Source organism: Apodemus sylvaticus, chromosome 14, assembly GCF_947179515.1.
Source record: "Apodemus sylvaticus chromosome 14, mApoSyl1.1, whole genome shotgun sequence".
NCBI classification, from domain to species: Eukaryota; Metazoa; Chordata; class Mammalia; order Rodentia; family Muridae; genus Apodemus; species Apodemus sylvaticus.
Window position 1 is genome coordinate 6,009,228 of NC_067485.1, and position 22,260 is coordinate 6,031,487.

At 37.4% G+C, this 22,260-nt stretch overlaps 1 pseudogene; it reads left to right on the top strand.

The window, feature by feature from the left end:
• The first annotated feature begins 819 nt into the window (after window positions 1-819).
• On the top strand, window positions 820-4,615 carry LOC127664804 (cathepsin R-like; annotated as a pseudogene).
• Window positions 4,616-22,260: the final 17,645 nt, after the last annotated feature.

The window sequence follows — 22,260 nt, forward strand, 5'->3', positions numbered from 1 at the left end:
AGTATGACTTGCCAAGAGAGGTTTTCTATTGTACTCAACCTCTACTCTTGGATCTGGCATCCTGTGACCTTACCTTACCTTTCCTTTCCTTTCCTTTCCTTTCCTTTCCTTTCCTTTCCTTTCCTTTCCTTTCCTTCCCTTCCCTTCCCTTCCCTTCCCTTCCCTTCCCTTCCCTTCCCTTCCCTTCCCTTGCCTTGCCTTGCCTTGCCTTGCCTTGCCTTGCCTTGCCTTGCCTTGCCTTGCCTTGCCTTGCCTTGCCTTGCCTTGCCTTTCTGCCTGCCTTCATTCCTTCCTTCCTTCCTTCCTTCCTTTTCTTTCTTTTTTTCTTTTTTTCTGAGACAAGGTTTCTTTGTGTAGCCATGACTGTGCTGGAAATAACTCTGTAGATCAAGCTGACTTCAAACTGTCAGAAATTGTTTCTTCTGTACTATACTTTGAATTATGCAACCAAACTCCCCAGTCACTACCTCAATGAGAATGGTGTCATATGGAAAACTATAGAAGCTGAACAGTAGTGTAAAAAACTTTAATTTCAGCATTTCAGGCAGGTAGATCTCAGTCAGTTTGAAATTTCCATTGTTAGAATTCAGGCCAAGGGCTCTTTAGTTTTTATTGACTCTCATAGCCACCAGTGCATGATTTACTTCAAACATATCTTTAGCATTTTTCATATTCTTGGAAATGTATTTGAAGGTATAGTTCAAAGAATTTTATCAGTTATAAATTGCTTCATTTTGCAGAAAAAGGGAGTAAAAAGACATTGTTAAAGTGTCATGTAGCTTTCTCTTAATTTCTCTCCCCTCTCTAGGTACTTGAGATATGACTGCTGTTGTCTTCATAGCATTCCTATATTTGGGAGTGGCCTCGGGTGCTCCAGCACTTGATAGCAGTTTGGAGACTGAATGGAAAGAGTGGAAGAAAAAATACAACAAATCATACATCCTGGTTGGTAACCTGGAAACTGTCCAGAAAGGCCTAAGAGTGAATTGTCATTGCTGTTGCAAATGGCAAATCACATCAGAGAACGCACAAATGCCCCCCCCCCATCATTAAGAGCTTATCTATCACAATAACTATAAGGACAGGGTATCCAGATTTCCTTTGGAAAATGTCTAGATATAGTGTTCTGGATCCCTCTCCATGGCCTCTATTCACCTGCCCCAGCAAGTCCATATGGTCAGATTGTGAAAGAATTTAATAAGATAGAAATAATATTCATTACACTCATTTCTAGGAGGAAGAAGAACTGAGGAGAGTGGTTTGGGAAAAAAAACCTGAAAATGATCAAACTGCACAATGAGGAGAATGGCCTGGGTAAGAATGGCTTCACCATGGAAATGAATGAATTTGGTGACATGGTGAGTATGACATGGGTTGCTTCTCCCTGTGTTCTTGTTAGTACCTTAAAAGGAGTTTTTAAATAATTACTTATGTACTTTTCCTTGAAGACTGATGAAGAATTCAGGAAAATGATTGAATTTCCAGTTCAGACTCACAGAGAGGGAAAAGGTATCATGAAACGTGCAGTTTGTAGTAGTCTCCCCAAATTTGTCAATTGGCGAAAGAAAGGCTATGTGACTCCTGTGCGGAGACAGGTATGACAGTGTCACATTCCCATCTTCCTAGACCATATTGAAAAGGTAAAAGAATTGGTGTTTTGTGTGCATATTGAATGTGGAGTGATATGCAGTTCATTTTTTAAATAATAGTTTTTCTTCTTCTTTGAATGCTTCATATATTTTAAATATAAGTTAATCCTAAAAATATACCACATATATATTCTCTATTAGTGTCCATCCATCCTTCTACAGAACTCATACCCCCTTTTATGGCCCTTAATAACTCACAAAACATATAGAGCCTTTCAAATATTCATGTGTGTGGCCATGTCTAGGGTATGAGCAAACTTCCAGTAGCAATATCTTTTAGGAGACTGATACAGCCTAGAAATCTATCAGTTGACATTAAATACTTTTTATAAAGTAATACATTTTCTAACTTGTTGCCAGGTTGTCGTTTATTTATGACATTTTTTTCTTCCCTATTCAGGGTGACTGCGACGCTTGTTGGGCATTTGCTGTGACTGGTGCTATTGAAGCACAGGCAATCTGGCAAACAGGCAAACTCACCCCGCTGAGTGTGCAGAACCTGGTGGACTGTTCTAAACCTCAAGTCAACAATGGCTGTCTTGGGGGTGATACATACAATGCCTTCCAGTATGTTTTGCACAATGGTGGTCTGGAGTCTGAAGCAACATATCCATATGAAGGGAAAGTATGTGGGCATCCTATGCTGTCACTTCAACTCAACTTGGAGTGTAGGACAATTGTAGCTATAATTCACCATCTACAGGAGTACAATTATTTGGTAGAATTATACTATATATCATTAAGCCTATCATTAGTTTTTCAATGTTTGTATAGCTTTCTGATTAAATTATTTAATCAGATTTATTTTCTTCTATTGACATTAAGAATATGCAAGCTACTATACTTACTATATATATTTTCCATCATTAAAATTTCTTTTAAATACGAAGACCAATTCATTGTCATTGAAGATAGGCAAACTAATTATCAGTTCTAAATCTCGATATAATTTTTATTTACATTTCAAATCATTTCCCCTTTTCTGGCCCCCCACTCCCAGAAAGTCCCATAAATCTTTCAGTAACATTTCACTTCCTGGGATTTATTGCTGCATATATTTTAAGTGTGTTCAGCTTCAAAGTACAGGGTGTTGTGGTTCTGACTCTTATTCCTCATAAGGTGAATGAAAGTAACTGAATCTCTTACTTGTTTTTTAAAGGATGGACCCTGTAGGTATAATCCAAAGAATTCATCTGCTGAAATCACGGGATTTGTGTCCCTCCCGGCAAGTAAGGATATCCTAATGTTTGCTGTAGCCACTATTGGGCCATCTCTGCTGGAATTGATGCTTCCCATGAGTCTTTCAAGTACTATAAGAGAGGTGTGAATGTTTACCTCTACATAAGAGAAACCTAGTGACATCCCTACATTACAACATATTTATGTATAAATGTAATGTGAATATTTGAGAGTCTGTGATTTGTTCTTCTTCATAATTTATCTGATGTGACCTCATATGCAATTTAGCAGGATAAAATTTATAAAACTTATTGCTTAGCTAAATTTAAAATTTCCTTCATTTGGTAGGCATTTTAGATATCTATAGAATCTGATTATCTGAAGTCAAAGTATAACAGAGCCTCTTGAAGTAAATAATTTATCTTCTATAAGTTAAAAATGGCACGAGATTCTGATAACAGCAACAACAACAACAATAACAACAACAAACAACCCACAAAATTCCAAGGATTTATATTTTAAGTACATACATATTTGCTTATCAACAAATATGCATGAATTAGAATTTTTCAGCTTTCTGTGAAGCCCTATATATCTATGTTTTGGGTAACAATTCATCCAGATCTTTATTCCTGTTGTAGTTTGTGTCATTTCACGATGTTTGAAAACATCTCCTTTGAAAACTGTTAGTGACAGTTCTCACTGTCAGATAACTTGTATATCTCACATCAATTACCTTTTGTTTTATTTCTCAGGTATTTATCATGAGCCAAATTGTAGGAGTAATTTTGTGACTCATGGAGTTCTGGTGGTTGGTTATGGATTTGAGGGAAATGAGACTGATGGTAATCACTACTGGCTGATCAAGAACAGGTATATATTGCCAAAATTGTATATTTGAAGTTTCAAGACCTAGAGAGACGATTCAGTGGTTAAAAGCACTGCCTAACATTTTGGGGTATTTTTGAAGGAATTTTCCTGCTGCAAATCAGTAATTGGATGAACATCCTGAAAAAAAGCTTTGTTTCATTTAAGTTGAATAATAGCTCTTCTTGTTTTCTATGTATATGTGGGAAGTATGTGTACATGTGTACATGTTTGCATGTCTATGGATACATGAGTGCACAAGTACATATGTGTAGAGAGGTCTGATGTTAACATCAATTATTTTCTCAATCATTAGCCAACATCAAAACTGTGGCAGTATTTCTCACTGATCTAGGAGTACACTGACTAATTCGTCTACCCAGCTTGGTCTGTGTATGTCTTGTCACTATGTCCTGAGAACTTGAGTTGCATGTAAAAAAAATGTCAGTTTCACTTTAATGTGGCTCTTGAATTTATCTCTAGTCCTTAGCCTCTTAATTTTTCTTCAGCTTTCACAACTTATTCACAATGTGAAATCATAACATTCAAATTATTTCACCTGTTTTGGGTGTCAATTGCATGTATGTGCCATTGTTTTCTAAACTATGACAAATTTGTTATTTCTCTACCATTAATTGGTAGATAGCTAGTCTGCCCATTCTCTCTTGATGCTTTGCAGTCCTATATGAGATGCCTTTTGGAACCCAGGAATAGATCCTTTGACTTTTCTTATGCATCTGTTAAGTTGCTCACTTGTCAAATATTAAAATAAATCCACCATGCAGTGATATGTCTACTAAATAGAAAACATATTTTTCAGCTGGGGTAAACAATGGGGCATGAGAGACTATATGAAGATTGCCAAAAACAAGAACAACCACTGTGGAATTGCTTCATATACTCATTATCCTACTATTTGAGCAGCCTGATGGCCACAGGGAAGCATTTGGCAGAAGACAACATTTCTTGTAATGGGCTATCTACTTGTCAGTGGCCAGCCTTTGCTTGGTATACTCTGGATTTATGTCCCTGAAGAACTAAATTGTAATGTAAATTCTTGGACCCTTCACCTATTTTGATATAATGACCACAGCTGTTCTAACTTTCCTACAGAAAATTTCAGGTTTTTACAGATTGTGCAAATAAAATCCTTTAAAAATGAAATGTAAATATGATTCCGAGGTCCTTTCCCTTTTTTAAAATGACATTTTGTGGCTATAGTTGCAATTCCTGAGGAACTCAAGAATGGTATCCTGGCATTCTTAAAGCTGTGGGTAATTCCATTGTGATGGATCATATTCCATTATTGGTTTTGGTTTGCTTATAGGATTCTATGTATTCTTCAGAAACCTGGCTCTGAAAGATTATTTGATAATTTCTGTCTGTCATGTATAGCTGACATGATTTTATTCTGTTTCAATTCTTGGCTCATTTGTGCAGTGTCTTGTTATCATGTGCTCCTCCAGTGCATAATGCTGGGCTGTGACTCTCTATTTTTTATCACTTTGATGCTATATAAGCTTCCCTTATAACCCTGATAAATGTAACATAGTTGAAGGACAAGCACAAGACTTTAAAATGGACTTTAAGGTGCTATAGTGTTTCTTAAAGAAGAAGTGAAGAAATCAAAAAAAGACAGAGATAGTGAATGGAAATTAATAAAATAATTCAAAGTCTAAGAGTAGAAATAGAACCAAAAAAGTAAACCCAAACTGAGGGAAATTGAAAAGTGAGAACTTTAGGTATTCAAACACAGAGCTCAGAAGCAAGATTGAACAACAGAATATAAGTTACTAAAGAAAGAATATTAAGTATTTTTAAACAAAGCAGAAGAAATAAATACCTCAGTAAAAGAAAATGCTACATTTAAAATATTCCAGACACAGGCAACCCATGGAATATGAGACACTATGCAAAGACCAAATATTAGAAAAATAGGAATAAAGACAGAAGAAACACAGATTAAAGGTACAGAAATAATTTTAACCAAATAGGGAGAAAATTTCCTAACCTAAAGGAATTGTCTACTAAGGAACATGGTACAAGTTTAATGAATTGTACATACCAACACAAAGAAAGAATTCCTCTTAATAAATAATAATCAAAACAATAAACATATGGAACAAAGAAATAGTATAAAAATATGCCAGGAGAAAAGACCAAGTAACATATACAAACAGGTATATTATAATAACACCTGTTTTCAAGGGAGACTCTAAAAGACAAAAAGCCCTGGTAGGATACTCTATCAACTCTAGGAGAGGATAGATGCCAGCCCAGACTACTTATATCCTTGGAAACTTACAATCATAATAGACAGAGAAAAATGACAGTTTATTATAATTCCAAATTTAAACAATATGTACCTAAAATCCTGTCCTATAAAAGGCTGTACAAGGAAAATTTCAACCTGAAGATGCCAAAAACATCAAAAGAGACCACCTGAATTCTTAATATTTATTCTTCAAACACAAAGACAGGAAGTTCATAAAAAGACTATTACAGCTTAAATTACGTATTGATCACAATATACTGATAGTGGGAGGATTCAGTGTCCCACTCTTAACAATAGGCAGCTATCCAGATTAAATGAAACAGAGAAAGGTGGGAATTAAATGAGCGCATAAACCAAATGAACCTAACAGATATTTGCAGAACATTTCTCCTAAACACAAATGAAAATAACTTCTTCTATCCACATTATGGGACCTTTTCCAAATTTGGACACGTCAAGAACAGCAGATGCACAAAAAAGCATTGAAACTCATAGAAACTGAAAAGCACAGCAAAGGCAGTGCTAAGAGGAAAATTCATAGCACTGAATACTTTCCTAAAGAAATTGGAGAGATCCTATACCAGCATCTTAACAGAACACCTGAAAGCTCTAGAACAAAAAGAAGCAATCACACCCAAGAGGCATAGAGAGCAGGAAATGATTTCAGGGCAGAAATCAACCAATTAGAAACAAAGAGAATGAAACAAGGAATCAACAACCAAAAGTTGGTTCTTTGAGAAAATCAAAAACATACATAAACCTTTAGCCAAACTAACTAAAGGGCACAGAGAACTTATCAAAATTGACAAAATCAAAAATGAAAGGGAAACATAAAAACAGAAACTGAGGAAATTAAAAAATTATCCGATCGATTTTTGTCTGCCAGCCCGCTGGGTTCGGGGCCCGTGTCCTGCCCAGGGAGCTGTCGAAGGAGAGAAGCCCCACGGCCATATTTGTGGTCTGCCAGGACAGAAAAGGATCCCTAGGTACTGTATCACTCTGAGCTTTAGATTTCTGGTGGTGCAAACCGCCAGGGGTCTGCCTGCACTCAGGAACTGAGCACATAGGCGGTTCATCTGCAAGCCAGTCCATCGCAGGACCTGAGTCCTATGTGAGAATCAACAGAGGGAGTGACCCCGACCACAACATCTTTGCTCCATAATAGAGCAGACAGAGAACACCTGGTTGACCTTGACAACCTAAGTATAACATTGCTTGAGGCAAGACTGAGAAGGGCTCCAAAGGCACAAAAGAGGAAGGCAGCATATCAGTAATCTGTGCCAGAAGAAACCCAGTCATCCAGTGTTGCAGAGATAACCTTGAAGATCCACAGTAGGTTGAAGCACCAGCCAGTGACAATAAGACCATTTAACACCTGGGAGAACTAGATGGCTAAAGGCAAAAGTGGGAACGTTACTAACAGAAACCAAGGCATTATGGCAGCATCTGAACCCAATTCTCCAACATTACCAAGTCCTGGATAACCCAACACACCAGAAAAACAAGATTTGGATTTAAAATCACTGGTCATGATGCTGGTACAGGAATACAAGAGGGACATACTTAAAGAAATTCAGGAGAAAATGGATCAAAAATTAGAAGCCCTTACAAGGGAAACACAAAAATCATTGAAAGAAATTCAGGAGAATACAAAAGCCAATAAGGAGGAAACACAAAAATCACTTAAAGAAATACAGGAGAACCTTGATCAACAGGCAGAAGTCCAGAATGAGGAAACACAAAAATCTCTTAAAGAATTAGAGGAAAAAACAAACAAGCAAATGAAAGAACTGAGCAAAAACTTCCAGGATTTAAAACCAAAAGTAGAAACAACTAAGAAAGCACAAAGCGAGACAACTTTGGAGATAGAAAACCTTGGGAAGAAATCAGGGAACATAGACGCAAATATCAACAACAGAATACAAGAGATAGAAAAAGAATCTCAGAAACCGAAGATACTATAGAAACCATGGACTCAACAGTTAAAAAAACTGCAAAATGCAAAAAGCTTGTAACCCAAAATATCCAGGAAATACAGGACACATTGAGAAAGCCAAATCTAAGGATTATAGGCATTGATGAGAGTGAAGATTTACAACTTAAAGGGCCAGCAAATATCTTCAACAAAATTATGGAAGAAAACTTCCCTAACCTAAAGAGAGAGATGCCCATGAATATACAAGAAGCCTACAGAACTCCAAACAGACTGGACCAGAACAGAAATACCTCCCGTCACATAATCAAATCAAATCATAATAATCAAAACCCCAAATGTACTAAACAAAGAAAGAATACTTAGGGCAGTAAGAGAAAAAGGGCAAGTAACATATAAAGGAAGACCTATCAGAATTACACCAGATTTCTCACCAGAGACCATGAAAGCTAGATCCTGGGCGGAGCTCATGCAGACTCTCAGAGAACACAAATGCCAGCCAAGACTACTATACCCAGCGAAACTCTCAATTACTAAAGATGGAGGAACCAAGATATTCCATGACAAAACCAAATTTACACAATATCTTTCTACAAACCCAGCCCTACAAAGGATAATAGGGGGAAAACAGCATTACAACGAGGGAAAATATACCCTGGAAAGAGCAGGTTATTAAGCTTCTTTCATCAAACCCAAAGAAGATAACCAGACACATATAAAATTAAAATCAACAATGATAGGAAGCAATAACCACTACTCCTTGATATCTCTTAACATCAATTGACTCAATTCCCCAATAAAAAGACATAGACTAACAGACTGGTTGGTTATGTAAACAAGACCCTACATTTTGCTGCATACAGGAAACACACCTCAGTGTCAAAGACAAAAACTACCTTAGAGTAAAATGCTGGAAGACAATTCTACAAGCAAATGGTCCCAGGAAACAAGCCAGAGTTGCCATTCTAATTACAGATAAAATTGACTTTCAAACTAATGTCATCAAAAGAGACATGGAAGGTCACTACTTGCTGGTCAAAGGAAAAATCCAACAAGAAGAACTCTCAATCCTGAACATCTATGCCCCAAATACAAGGTTGCCCTCATTCATAAAAGAAACTTTACTAATGCTCAAAGTACACATTGCACCTAACACAATAATTTTGAGTGACTTCAACACTCCACTCTCACCAATGGACCGATCAGGAAAACAGAAACTAAACAGGGAGACAATGAAACTAATTGAAGCTTTTAACCAATTGGAGTTAACAGATACAGATAGAGCTTTTCATCCCAAGGCAAAAGTATATACCTTTTTCTCGGCACCTCATGGTACCTTCTCCAAAATAGATCATATAGTTGGTCACAAGACAGACCTCCACAAATATAAGAAGATTGAAATAATCCCATGCCTCCTATCAGATCACTATGGAGTAAAAGTGGTCTTTAGTAATAGTAAAAACAACAGAAAGCCCACATACACATGGAAACTGAATGATACTCTATTCAATGATACCTTGGTCAAGGAAGAAATAAAAGAAAGCAATCAAAGATTTCTTAGAATTTAGTGAAAATGAAGGTGCAACATACACAAATCTATGGGACCCAATGAAAGCAGTGCTAAGAGGAAAACTCATAGCTTTGAGTGCCTCCAAAAAGAAATTTGAGAGAGCATACACTAGAAGATTAATGGAACAACTGAAAGCCCTGGAACAAGAAGAAGCTAATTCACCCAGGAGGAGAAGAAGACAGGAAATCATCAAACTCAGGGCTGAAATCAATCAAGTAGAAACCAAGAGAACCATAGAAAAAATCAACAAGACCAAAATCTGGTTCTTTGAGAAAAATCAACAAGATAGATAAACCCTTAGCCAGACTAACCAAAGGGCACAGAGAAAGTATCCAAATTAACAATGAAATGAAAACGGAGATATTACAACAGAAACCGAGGAAATTCAAAAAGTCATCAGATCCTACTACAAAAATCTGTACTCAACAAAACTGGAGAATCTGGAGAAAATGGACATTTTTTTAGACAGATACCAATTACCAAAATTAAATCAGGATCAAATAGACCATCTAAGCAGACCCATAACCCCTAAAGAAATAGAAGGGGTCATAGATAGGCTTCCGACCAAAAAAAGCACAGGACCAGATGGTTTCAGTGCAGAATTCTATCTGACCTTCAAGGAAGACTTAACACTAATACTCTTCAAACTTTTCCACCAAATAGAAACAGAAGGAACACTACCGAACTCCTTCTTCGAAGCCACTATTACGCTGATACCAAAGCCACACAAAGACCCAACTAAGAAAGAGAATTTCAGGCCAATTTCCCTTATGAATATCGATGCAAAAATACTAAATAAAATTCTTGTCCACCGAATCCAAGAACACATAAAAACGATCATCTGCCATGATCAAGTATGCTTCATCCCAGGGATGCAGGGATGGTTCAATATAATGAAATCCATAAATGCTATACACTACATAAACAAACTCAAAGAAAAAAAACACATGATCATTTCATTAGATTCTGAAAAAGCATTTGACAAAATTCAGCATCCTTTCATGCTAAAAGTCTTGGAAAGGACAGTAATTCAAGGCCCACATCTAAACATAGAAAAAGCAATATACAGCAAACCGGTAGCCAACATCAAGCTAAATGGAGAGAAACTTGAAGCAATCCCACTAAAATCAGGGACTAGACAAGGCAGCCCCCTCTCTCCATATCTTTTAAATATAGTTCTTGAAGTCCTAGCTAGAGCAATTAGACAACAGAAGGAAGTCAAAGGGATACAAATTGGAAAGGAAGAAGTCAAACTATCACTATTTGCAGATGATATGATCGTATACTTAAGTGACCCTAAAAACTCTACTAGAGAACTCCTACAGCTGATAAACAACTTCAGCAAAGTGGCTCGAAACAAAATCAATGCAAGCAAATCAGTAGCCTTTATATATTCAAAGGATAAGCAGACTGAGAAAGAAATTAGGGAAATGACTCCCATCACAATAGCTACAAACAGCATAACGTATCTTGGGGTGACTCTAAGCAAACAAGTGAAAGACCTGTATGACAAGAACTTCAGATCTCTGAAGAAGGAAATCGAAGAAGATCTCAGAAAATGGAAAAATCTTCCATGCTCGTGGATTGGCAGGATTAATATAGTTAAAATGGTCATCTTGCCAAAGGCAATCTACAGATTCAATGCTATCCCCATAAAAATACCAACCCAGTTCTTCATAGAGCTAGAAAGAGCAATTCTCAAATTCATCTGGAATAACAAAAAACCCAGGATAGCTAAAACTATTCTCAACAGTAAAAGATCTTCAGGGGGATTCAGTATCCCAGACTTTAAACTCTACTACAGAGCAATAGTGACAAAAACTGCATGGTATTGGTACAATATCAGGCAAGCGGATCAATGGAATAGGATTGAAGACCCAGAAATGAATCCACACACCTATGGTCACTTGGTCTTCGAAAAAGGAGCTGAAATCATCCAGTGGAAAAAAGATAGGCTTTTCAATAAATGGTGCTGGTTCAATTGGAGGTCAGCATGCAGAAGAATGCGCATTGATCCATTCTTATCTCCTTGTACCAACCTCAACTCCAAATGGATCAAGGACCTCCACATAAAGCCTGACACACTGAAACTAATCGAAAAGAAACTTGGGAAGATACTGGAGGACATAGGCACAGGAGAAAAGTTCCTGAATAGAACACCAATAGCTTATGCTCTAAGATCAAGAATTGACAAATTGGACCTCATAAAACTACAAAGGCAAAGGACACTGTCAAAAGGACATAACGTCAACCAACAGACTGGGAAAGGATCTTCACCAACCCTAAATCTGACAGAGGGCTAATATCTAATATATACAAAGAACTTAAGAAAGTAGAACCCAGAGAACTAAATAACCCCATTAAAAAGTGGGGTACGGAGCTAAACAAAGAATTTTCACATCAATTTTGGAGAGCTGAGAAACACCTTAAGAAATGTTCAACATCATTAATCATTAGGGAAATGCAAATCAAAACAACCCTGAGATTTAACCTCACACCCGTCAGAATGGCTAAGGTCAAAAACTCAGGAGACAGCAGGTGTTGGGGAGGATGTGGAGAAAGAGGAACACTCCTCCACTGCTGGTGGGATTGCAAGGTGGTGCAACCACTTTGGAAATCAGTCTGGTGGTTCCTCAGAAAACTGGGCATGTCACTTCCTGAGGACCATGTTATACCACTCCTGGGCATATATCCAGAGGATTCTTCAGCATGCAATAAGGACACACGCTCAACTATGTTCATAGCAGCCCTATTTGTAGTAGCCAGACGCTGGAAAGAACCTAGATGTCCTTCAACGGAGGAATGGATACAAAAATGTGGTATATTTACACAATGGAGTACTATTCAGCCATTAGAAACAATGAATTCATGCAATTCTTAGACAAATGGATGGGGCTGGAGAACATCATACTAAGTGAGGTAACCCAGTCTCAAAATATGCACTAACTGATAAGTGGATATTAGCCTAGAAACTTTGAATACCCAGGACATAATCCACAAATTAAATGATGTCCAAAAAGAATGGAGGAGTGGTCCCTGGTTCTGGAAAGACTCAGTGCAAGAGTATAGGGGAATTCCAGAACAGGGAAGTGGGAAGGGGTGGATGGAAGGACAGGTGGTTGGAAGAGGGCTTATGGGACCTGCGGGGAGTGGGGACCCAGAAAAGGGGAAATCATTTGAAATGTAAAAAAAAATATATCAATCAAAAAATAAAATAAAATTGTTAAAACGTTTCAAAAAACATAACAATAAAATAGAAATGCTAAAAAGTAAAAAAAAAATTATCTGATCATATTACAAAATCCTTTACTCAGCAGAACTGAAAAAATCTTGATGAAATGTATAATGTTTTAGACAGATACCACATAACAAAGTTAAATCAAGAGCAGATAAGCGATCTAAATAGTTCCATATCTCCTAATGAAATAGAAGTCATTAAAAGCCTCCCATCTAAGAAAAGTCTGTGTCCAGATGGTTTTGGTGCATAATTACACCAGACCTTCAAAGAAGAGCTAACATCAACACTCTTCAAATTATCCCATATTATAAATACAGAAGGAATACTACCTAATGCTTTCTATGAAGCCACAGTTACTTTGGTACCTAAACCATACGAAGATCCAACAAAGAAAGAAAACTTCAGACCAATTTAGCTAATGAATGTCGTTGCAAAAATATTCAATAAAATTCTGGCAAACCAAATCCAAGAACACAACAAAACCATCATTCATCAAGATCAAGTAGGCTTCATTCCAGGGATGCAGGGATTGTTCAATATATGAAAACTCACTAATGTAATCCGCTATATAAACAAACTCAAAAGGAAAAATACATAATTATCTCATTAGATACTGAAAAAGCATTCGACAAAATACAGCACACTTCCATGTTAAAAGTATTGGAGAGATCAGGAATTCAAGGTCCTTACCTAAACATAATAAAATCAGTGAATAGCCAATCATAATCCAATACCAACTTAAATGGAGGGATATTTGAAGCAATCCCACTAAAATAAGGGACAAGACAAGACTGCTTGCTCTCTCCATATCTATTCAATATAGTACTTGGAGTACTAGATAGAGCCATAAGACAACAAAAGGAGATCAAGATGATACAGATTGGAAAAGAAGCCAAAAGTATCACTTTTGCAGATTATATGATAGTATACATAAGAGACCCTAAAAAATCTACCAGAAAATTCTATAGCCGATAAACAAGTTCAGCAAAGTGGCTGGATATAAAACTGACTCAAATCAGTAGCCTTCCTTTATACAAATAAAGAAATTAGGGAAGAAAAACTGTCCACCATAGCCACAAATAGTATAAAACATCTTGGTGTAACTCTTAGCAAGCAAGTGAAAGATGTAGAGGACAAAAGCTTCAAATCCCTGAAAATAGAAATCGAAGAAGACCACAGAAGATGGAAAGATGTTCCGTGCTCATAGATTGGTAGAATTAACATAGAAAAATGGTCATCCTCCAAATTCTCCAGAAACATTGAAGTACTCATTAAGATTCTAACATTGTTTTTACAGACATGGAGAGAGGAATCATTGATTTCATATGGAAAAACAAAATACTCAGAGTAGCAAAAACAATTCTTAACAATAAGAGAACACCACGATGTACTTATAGAGCAATAATGATAAACACTGCATGGAAGAGGTACAGAGACAGGTCTATCAATATAATAGAACTAAAGACCAAGAAATAAATACACAGTTATGCATCCTTGATCTTCAACAAAGAACTCCAAAATATATAATGGAAAAAGAAAGCATCTTCAATAAATGGTGCTGGTGCAACTTACAGTCTGTATGTAGAAAAATGAAAATAGAACCATATTTATCACCTTGCACAAAGCTTAAATCCAAGTGGACCAAAGACCTCAATATAAAGCCAGTCACACTGAATAGAATAGAATAGAAAGTGGGAAAGAGCTTTGCACTCATTGGCACAATGGGAAATTTCCTAAACAGAACTCTAATGGCTCAGGCTCTAAGATCAACAATTGAGAAATGATACTTCATAAAACTGAAAAGCTTCTGTAAGGCAAAGGTCACTGTCATTAGGAAAATTGACAACCCACAGATTGGGAAAATATCTTTATCAACCCCATATCTGATAGGGTGCTAATATCCAAAATATATAAAGAACTCAAGAAGGGACACCATGCTCCTGGTTCAATGCTGTAGCTGAGGAGGCTTGAGTGGCTGGTAAGTTGTACTCTGTATGCTTTGATAAAACCTTTTCTCAACACTTTTATCTTCAGATATATGAAAGAAAACATACTGGAGAGAAACCCTATGAACGTACTCAATGTGATAAAGCCTTTGCACATCACACTTTTTTGAGTGTGAATAAAAGAACACATACTGGAGAGAACCCTTATGAATGTAATTAATCTGGTAATGCCTGTGCACAAAGCAGTCATCTTCAAATACATAAAGTAATACATACTGGAGAGAAAGTCTACAAATGTAATCAATGTGATAAAGCCTTTTCACAACAGAGTCATCTGCAAATATATAAAATAACACATATTGGAGAGAAACATTACAAATGCAATGAGATAAAGACACAATACAATAGTCTTTTAATACACACAAGGACACATGCTGGAGAGAAACCCTTTGAATGTGATCAAAGAGGTAAAGCCTTTGTACATTACATTACTCCCCAATACCATAAAATGAATAATACAGAAGAAACTAAATGGATGTAATCACTGTGGTGAAGAATTTGAAAATCAAAATAGTCTCCATAAACATAAGAGGAATCATCTGGGAGAGGAACCCTATGAAAGTATTTAAAATGGTAAGGTTTTTGCACATTTCTGTAGTCTTTATCATCATGGAAGTATTCTATTCATACAGTAGATAAAACTTATGAACAGAAGAAATGCAAGATTTTGCATATCACAGTTATCTCTTTTTTCATGTTCCTTTCTGTTTTTTATTATTTTGTATATTATTTGTTTACATTCCAAATGTTTTCCCCTTTCTAAGTTCAACCCTCCCCATAAGTCGCATAAGCCCTCTTCCCTCCAGCCACTCCCCAATCACCCCTCCAATTTCTCTGCCCTGGTACTCCCCTAAAATGCTGAATCAAGCCTTTCCAGTACCAGGGACCTCTCTTTCCTTCTTCTTGGGAATCATTTGATATATTACTTGTGTCTTGAGTATTCAGAGCTTCTGGGTTAATTAATAGCCACTTATCAGTAACTACATTCCATGTGTATTCTTTGGTGTTTGGGTTACCTCACTTAGGATGATATTTTCCAGATCCAACCATTTGGATCTAAATGCCTAAAAATTTCATGAATTTGTTGTTTTTAATTGCTGAGTAGTATTCCATTGTGTAAATATATCACATTTTCTGTATTAATTCATCCATTTAGGGACATCTGGGTTCTTTCCAGCTACTGGCTATTATGAATAAGGCTGCTATGAACATAATGGAGCATGTGTCCTTATTGCATGCTGGAGTGCCGCGGTGGCCCAGTGATGTCTATAAAAATGATATTTTACAGACAGAGGTGGAAAAGAAATGTCTCCTGGGAATAACAGAACTCTCTGGAAGCTGTGGAAGCTGATAATCTCACCTGACAATTTACTGTACTCTCTTACTTTCTGGCTATTTAAGATGGGCCCTTAGTTCTCAAGTAGCAGTTTGCCCTGACTTCCCCCTTTTCTCTCTTCAACAGGATTCCTAAGGCCTGGCTGATAATCCGGTCTTTGAAGTCAACTCACTGACCCGCCAAACCCCCTTTTCAGAATTGCAATGCCTTGCCTCATAGTTGTTTACATAATTACTGCCTTCCAACCACATGCAGGTTTTTATGGCTGTGCGTATGTATATGAGGATGGCTCAGGCACTCCGGTACTAAAAGCATTAATTTAGTCAAGAAGTTTTTTGTTTTATAAGGTAAAAGGCTAAATGTTAGATAAGGATTTCTCACAAGAACTTGTTAAGACCCAGGTGGTATAAGAAACTTCAAACTCTTTGAAGGTTTGCTGTAAACTAAGAGTGACTCTGTATTCTAATCAGGAAGTTTGATGGCATCTGTAAATTGATCTTCTGTATCTGTTACTTGAGAAACTTTGTTCCTGGTTGATGTTACATTTCCGTGTACCAAATGGCTATGATAATTGTACCTGCCTCAGTGGCTACATCTTTTGAAATGGTAATGCCAACTCTTCCTGTATAAAAATCCTTGCCTTAGAGCTCCAAAATGCATTCAGTTCAAACCACCTCTGTGTGTGTGTGGTTTGTTCTGTCTGTCATCTCAGCCGGACCTGTGCCTTCCTGGACCAGAGGAACCTGGTTATCCCACAGCAGACCCACGGTCTGTAACACTGGAGAATGTTCTGGGTACATGCCTAAGAGTGGTATAACAGGGTCCTCCAGAAGTGTCATGCCCAGTTTTCTGAGGAACAGCCAGACTGATTTCCAGAGTGGTTTTACCAGCTTTCAATCCAACTTGCAGTGGAGGAGTGTTCCTGTTTCTTCATATCCTTGCTAACACCTGCGGTCTCCTGAGTTTTTAATCTTAGCTCTTCTGACTGGTGTGAGGTGAAATCTCAGGGTTGTTTCTATTTTCATTTCCCTAATGAGTAATGATGTTGAACATTTCTTAAGGTGCTTCTCAGCCATTCAAAATTCTTCAGGTGAAAATTCTTTGTTTAGCTCTGTACCCCATTTTTCAATACAGTTATTTGGCTCTCTGGAGTCTACCTTCTTGTGTTCTTTGTATATATTGGATAATACCCCTCTGTTGAATGTAGGGTTGATGAAGATCTTTTCCCAATTTGTTGGTGGCAGTTTTTTCCTTTTGACAGTGTACTTTGCCTTACAGAAACTTTGTAATTTTATGAGGTCCCATTTGTCAATTCTTGATCTTAGAGCATAAGCTATTGGTGTTCTGTTTAGGAACTTTTCCCCTGTGCCCATATCCTCAAGGGTTGTAGCCAGTTTCTTTCACAGTTTCACTGTGTCTGAATTTATGTGGAGGTCCTTGATCCACTTGGAGTTGAGCTTAGTACAAGGATAAGTACAAGGATAAGAATGGATTGATTTGCATTCTTCTGCATGCAGAACTCCAGTTGAACCAGATAGTTTATATTAAGAAGATAATCAGATGAAAGTATCTCCTATTCTCATGGATAGTGTAGAATTAATACAGTGAAATGTGCTTTGAGCTTTAGTAAAGTTTCTTTTAAGAATGAGTGTATTCCAGTTTTCTAGGTTAATTCTGGAAAGACTCAGTGAAACAGTATTTGGCAAAACCAGAACGGGGAACTGGGAAGGGGTGGGAGGGAGGACAGGGGAAGAGAAGGGGGCTTACGGGACTTTCGGGGAGTGGGGGGGGGCTAGAAAAGGGGAAATCATTTGAAATGTAAATAAATTATATCAAATAAAAAAAAAGACAAAAAAAAAAAAAAAAAAAAAAAGAATGAGTGTGTCCTTGCATTTGGAGCATAAATGTTTAGAATTGAGAGTTCTTCTTAGTGGTCTTTTCATTTGACCAGGAAGAAGTGTCCTTCCATCTCTCTTTTGATGACTTTTGGTTGAAAGTCAATTTTATCTAATATTAGAATGGCTACTCTGGCTTGTTTCCTGAGACCATTTGCTTGTAAAATTGTCTTCCAGCATTTTACTCTGAGGCAGTGTTTGTCTTTGACACTGAGGTGTATTTCCTGTAAGCAGCAAAATGTAGGGTCCTGTTTATGTATCCAGTCTGTTAGCCTATGTCTTATAATTGGGGAATTGTGTCCATTGTGGTAAGAGATATTAAGGAATAGTGATTTTTACTTCCTGTTATTTTTGATGTTATTTTTATGTTTAAATGGTTATCTTCTTTTGGATTTGATGAAAAAAGGTTACTATCTTGCTTTTTCCAGGGTGTAGTTTCCCTCCTTGTATTGACGTTTTCCACCTATTAACCTTTGTAAGGCTGGGTTTGTGGAAAGACTGTGTAAACTTGGTTTTGTCATGGAATATCTTGGTTTCTCCATCTATGGTGATTGAGAGATTTGCTGGGTATAGTAGTCTTGATTCACATTTGAGGTCTCTTAGCATCTGTATGAGATCTGCCCAAGATCTTCTAGCTTTTATGGTCTCTGGTGAGAAGTCTTGTATAATTCTGATAGATCTTTCTTTATATGTTACTTGGCCCTTTTCTCCTAGTGCTTTTAATATTCTTTTTGTTTTAAATTTTTTATTCGATATAATTTATTTTCATTTCAAATAATTTCCCCTTTTCTAGCCCACCACTCCTCTTAAAGTCCCGTAAGCCCCATTCTCTTCCCCTGTCCTCCCACCCACCCCTTCCCACTTCCCCGTTCTGGTTTTGCCAAATACTGCTTCACTGAGTCTTTCCAGAACCAGGGGCCACTCCTCCTTTCTTCTTGTACCTCATTTGATGTGTGGATTATGTTTTGAGTATTCCAGTTTTCTAGGTTAATATCCACTTATTAGTGAGTGCATACCATGATTCACCTTTTGAGTCTGGGTTACCTCACTTAGTATGATGTTCTCTAGCTCCATCCATTTGCCAAAGAATTTCATGAATTCATTGTTTCTAATGGCTGAATAGTACTCCATTGTGTAGATATACCACATTTTTTGCATCCACTCTTCTGTTGAGGGATACCTGGGTTCTTTCCAGCATCTGCCAATTATAAATAGGGCTTCTATGAACATAGTGGAGCATGTATCCTTATTACATGGTGGGAAATCCTCTGGGTATATGCCCAGGAGTGGTATGGCAGGATCTTCTGGAAGTGAGGTGCCCAGTTTTCGGAGGAACCGCCAGACTGCTTTCCAGAGTGGTTGTACCAATTTGCAACCCCACCAGCAGTGGAGGAGTGTTCCTCTTTCTCCACACCCTCTCGAAAACCTGCTGTCTCCTGAATTTTTAATCTTAGCCATTCTGACTGGTGTAAGATGAAATCTCAGGATTGTTTTGATTTGCATTTCCCTAATGACTAATGAAGTTGAGCATTTTTTAAGATGCTTCTCCGCCATCCGAAGTTCCTCAGGTGAGAATTCTTTGTTTAACTCTGTACCCCATTTTTAATAGGGTTGTTCGGTTTTCTGGAGTCTACCTTTTTGAGTTCTTTATATATATTGGATATTAGCCCTCTATCTGATGTAGGATTGGTGAAGATCTTTTCCCAATTTGTTGGTTGCCGACTTGTCCTCTTGATGGTGTCCTTTGCCTTACAGAAACTTTGTAATTTTATGAGGTCCCATTTGTCAATTCTTGCTCTTAGAGCATACGCTATTGGTGTTCTGTTCAGAAACTTTCTCCTTGTACCGATGTCCTCAAGGGTCTTCCCCAGTTTCTTTTCTATTAGCTTCAGAGTGTCTGGCTTTATGTGGAGGTCCTTGATCCATTTGGATTTGAGCTTAGTACAAGGAGACAAGGATGGATCAATTCGCATTCTTCTGCATGCTGCCCTCCAGTTGAAACAGCACTATTTGTTGAAAAAGCTATCTTTTTTCCATTGGATGTTTTCAGCCTCTTTGTCGAGGATCAAGTGGCCATAGGTGTGTGGGTTCATTTCTGGATCTTCAGTCCTGTTCCATTGGTCCTCCTGCCTGTCACTGTACCAATACCATGCAGTTTTTAACACTATTGCTCTGTAGTATTACTTGAGGATTTTCTTTTGTTCCTGAGAATAGTTTTAGCTATCCTGGGTTTTTTGTTGTTCCAGATGAATTTGTTAATTGCTCTTTCTAACTCTGTGAAGAATTGAGTTGGGATTTTGATGGGTATTGTATTGAATCTGTATATTGCTTTTGGCAAAATGGCCATTTTAACTATATTGATTCTACCGATCCATGAGCATGGGAGGTTTTCCCATTTTTTGAGGTCTTCTTCCATTTCCTTCTTCAGAGTCTTGAAGTTCTTGTCATACAGATCTTTCACATGTTTGGTAAGAGTCACCCCAAGATACTTTATACTGTTTGTGGCTATTGTGAAGGGGGTCATTTCCCTAATTTCTTTCTCAGCCTGCTTATCCTTTGAGTATAGGAAGGCCACTGATTTGCTTGTGTTGATTTTATAACCTGCCACTTTGCTGAAGTTGTTTATCAGCTGTAGGAGCTCTCTAGTGGAGTTTTTTGGGTCACTTAGGTAGACTATCATGTCGTCTGCAAATAATGATAGTTTGACTTCTTCCTTTCCAATTTGTATCCCTTTGACCTCCTTATGTTGTCGAATTGCCCAAGCTAGTACCTCAAGTACAATATTGAAAAGATAAGGAGAAAGGGGGCAGCCTTGTCTGGTCACTGATTTCAGTGGGATTGCTTCAAGTTTCTCTCCATTTAGTTTGATGCTGGCTACCGGTTTGCTGTATATTGCTTTTACTATGTTTGGTATGGGCCTTGAATTCCTGTTCTCTCCAAGACATTAAGCATGAAAGGATGCTGAATTTTGTCAAATGCTTTTTCAGCATCCAATGAAATGACCATGTGGTTTTGTTCTTTGAGTTTGTTTATGTAGTGGATTGCATTGAGGGATTTCCATATATTGAACCAACCCTGCATGCCCGGGATAAAGCCTACTTGATCATGGTGGATGATCGTTTTGATGTCTTCTTGGATTCGGTTGGCAAGAATTTTATTGAGTATTTTTGCATCGATGTTCATAAGGGACATTGATCTGAAGTTCTCTTTCTTTGTTGGATCTTTGTGTGGTTTTGGTATCAGCGTAATTGTGGCTTCGTAGAAGGAATTGGGTAGTGTTCCTTCTGTTTCTATTTTGTGGAATAGTTTGAAGAGTATTGGTGTTAACTCTTCTTTGAAGGTCTGATAGAATTCTGCACTGAAACCATCTGGTCCTGTGCTTTTTTTGGTTGGAAGACTTTCTATGACTCCTTCTATTTCTTTAGGCATTATGGGACTGTTTAGATGATCTAGTTGGTCCTGATTTAATTTTGCTATTTGGTATCTGTCAAGGAAATTGTCCATTTCCTCCAGATTCTCCAGTTGTGTTGAGTACAGTCTCTTGAAGTAGGATCTGATGATTTTTTTGGATTTCCTCAGTTTCCGTTGTTATATCTCCCTTTTCATTTCTAATTTTGTTAATCTGGATACTTTCTCTGTGCCCTTTGGTCAGTCTAGCTAAGGGTTTATCTATCTTGGTGATTTTCTCAAAGAACCAGCTCCTGGTTTTGTTGATTTTTTGTATGGTTCTCTTTGTTTCTACTTGATTGATTTCGGCCCTGAGTTTGATGATTTCCTGCCTTCTACTCCTCCTGGGTGAAATAGATTCTTTTTTATTCCGTGGCTTTCAGGTGTGTCATTAAGCTGGTAATGTATGCTCTCTCCATTTTCTTTTTGGAGGCACTCAGGGCTATGAGTTTTCCTCTTAGCACTGCTTTCATTGTGTCCCATAGATTTGGGTATGTTGTGTTTTCATTTTCATTGTGTTCTAAAAAGTCTTAATTTCTTTCTTTATTTCTTCCTTGACCAAGGTATCATTAAGTAGAATATTGTTCAGTTTCCACGTGTATGTGGGTTTTCTGTTGTTTTTGTTGCTATTGAAGACCACTTTTACTCCATAGTGATCTGATAGGAGGCATGGGATTAGTTTGATCTTCTTATATTTGTTGAGGTCTGTCTTGTGACCAATTATATGGTCGATTTTGGAGAAGGTAGCATGAGGTGCTGAGAAAAAGGTATATTCTTTTGTTTTAGGATAGAATGTTCTATCTATCTATCTATCTATCTATCTATCTATCTATCTATCTATATATATATATATATATATATATAT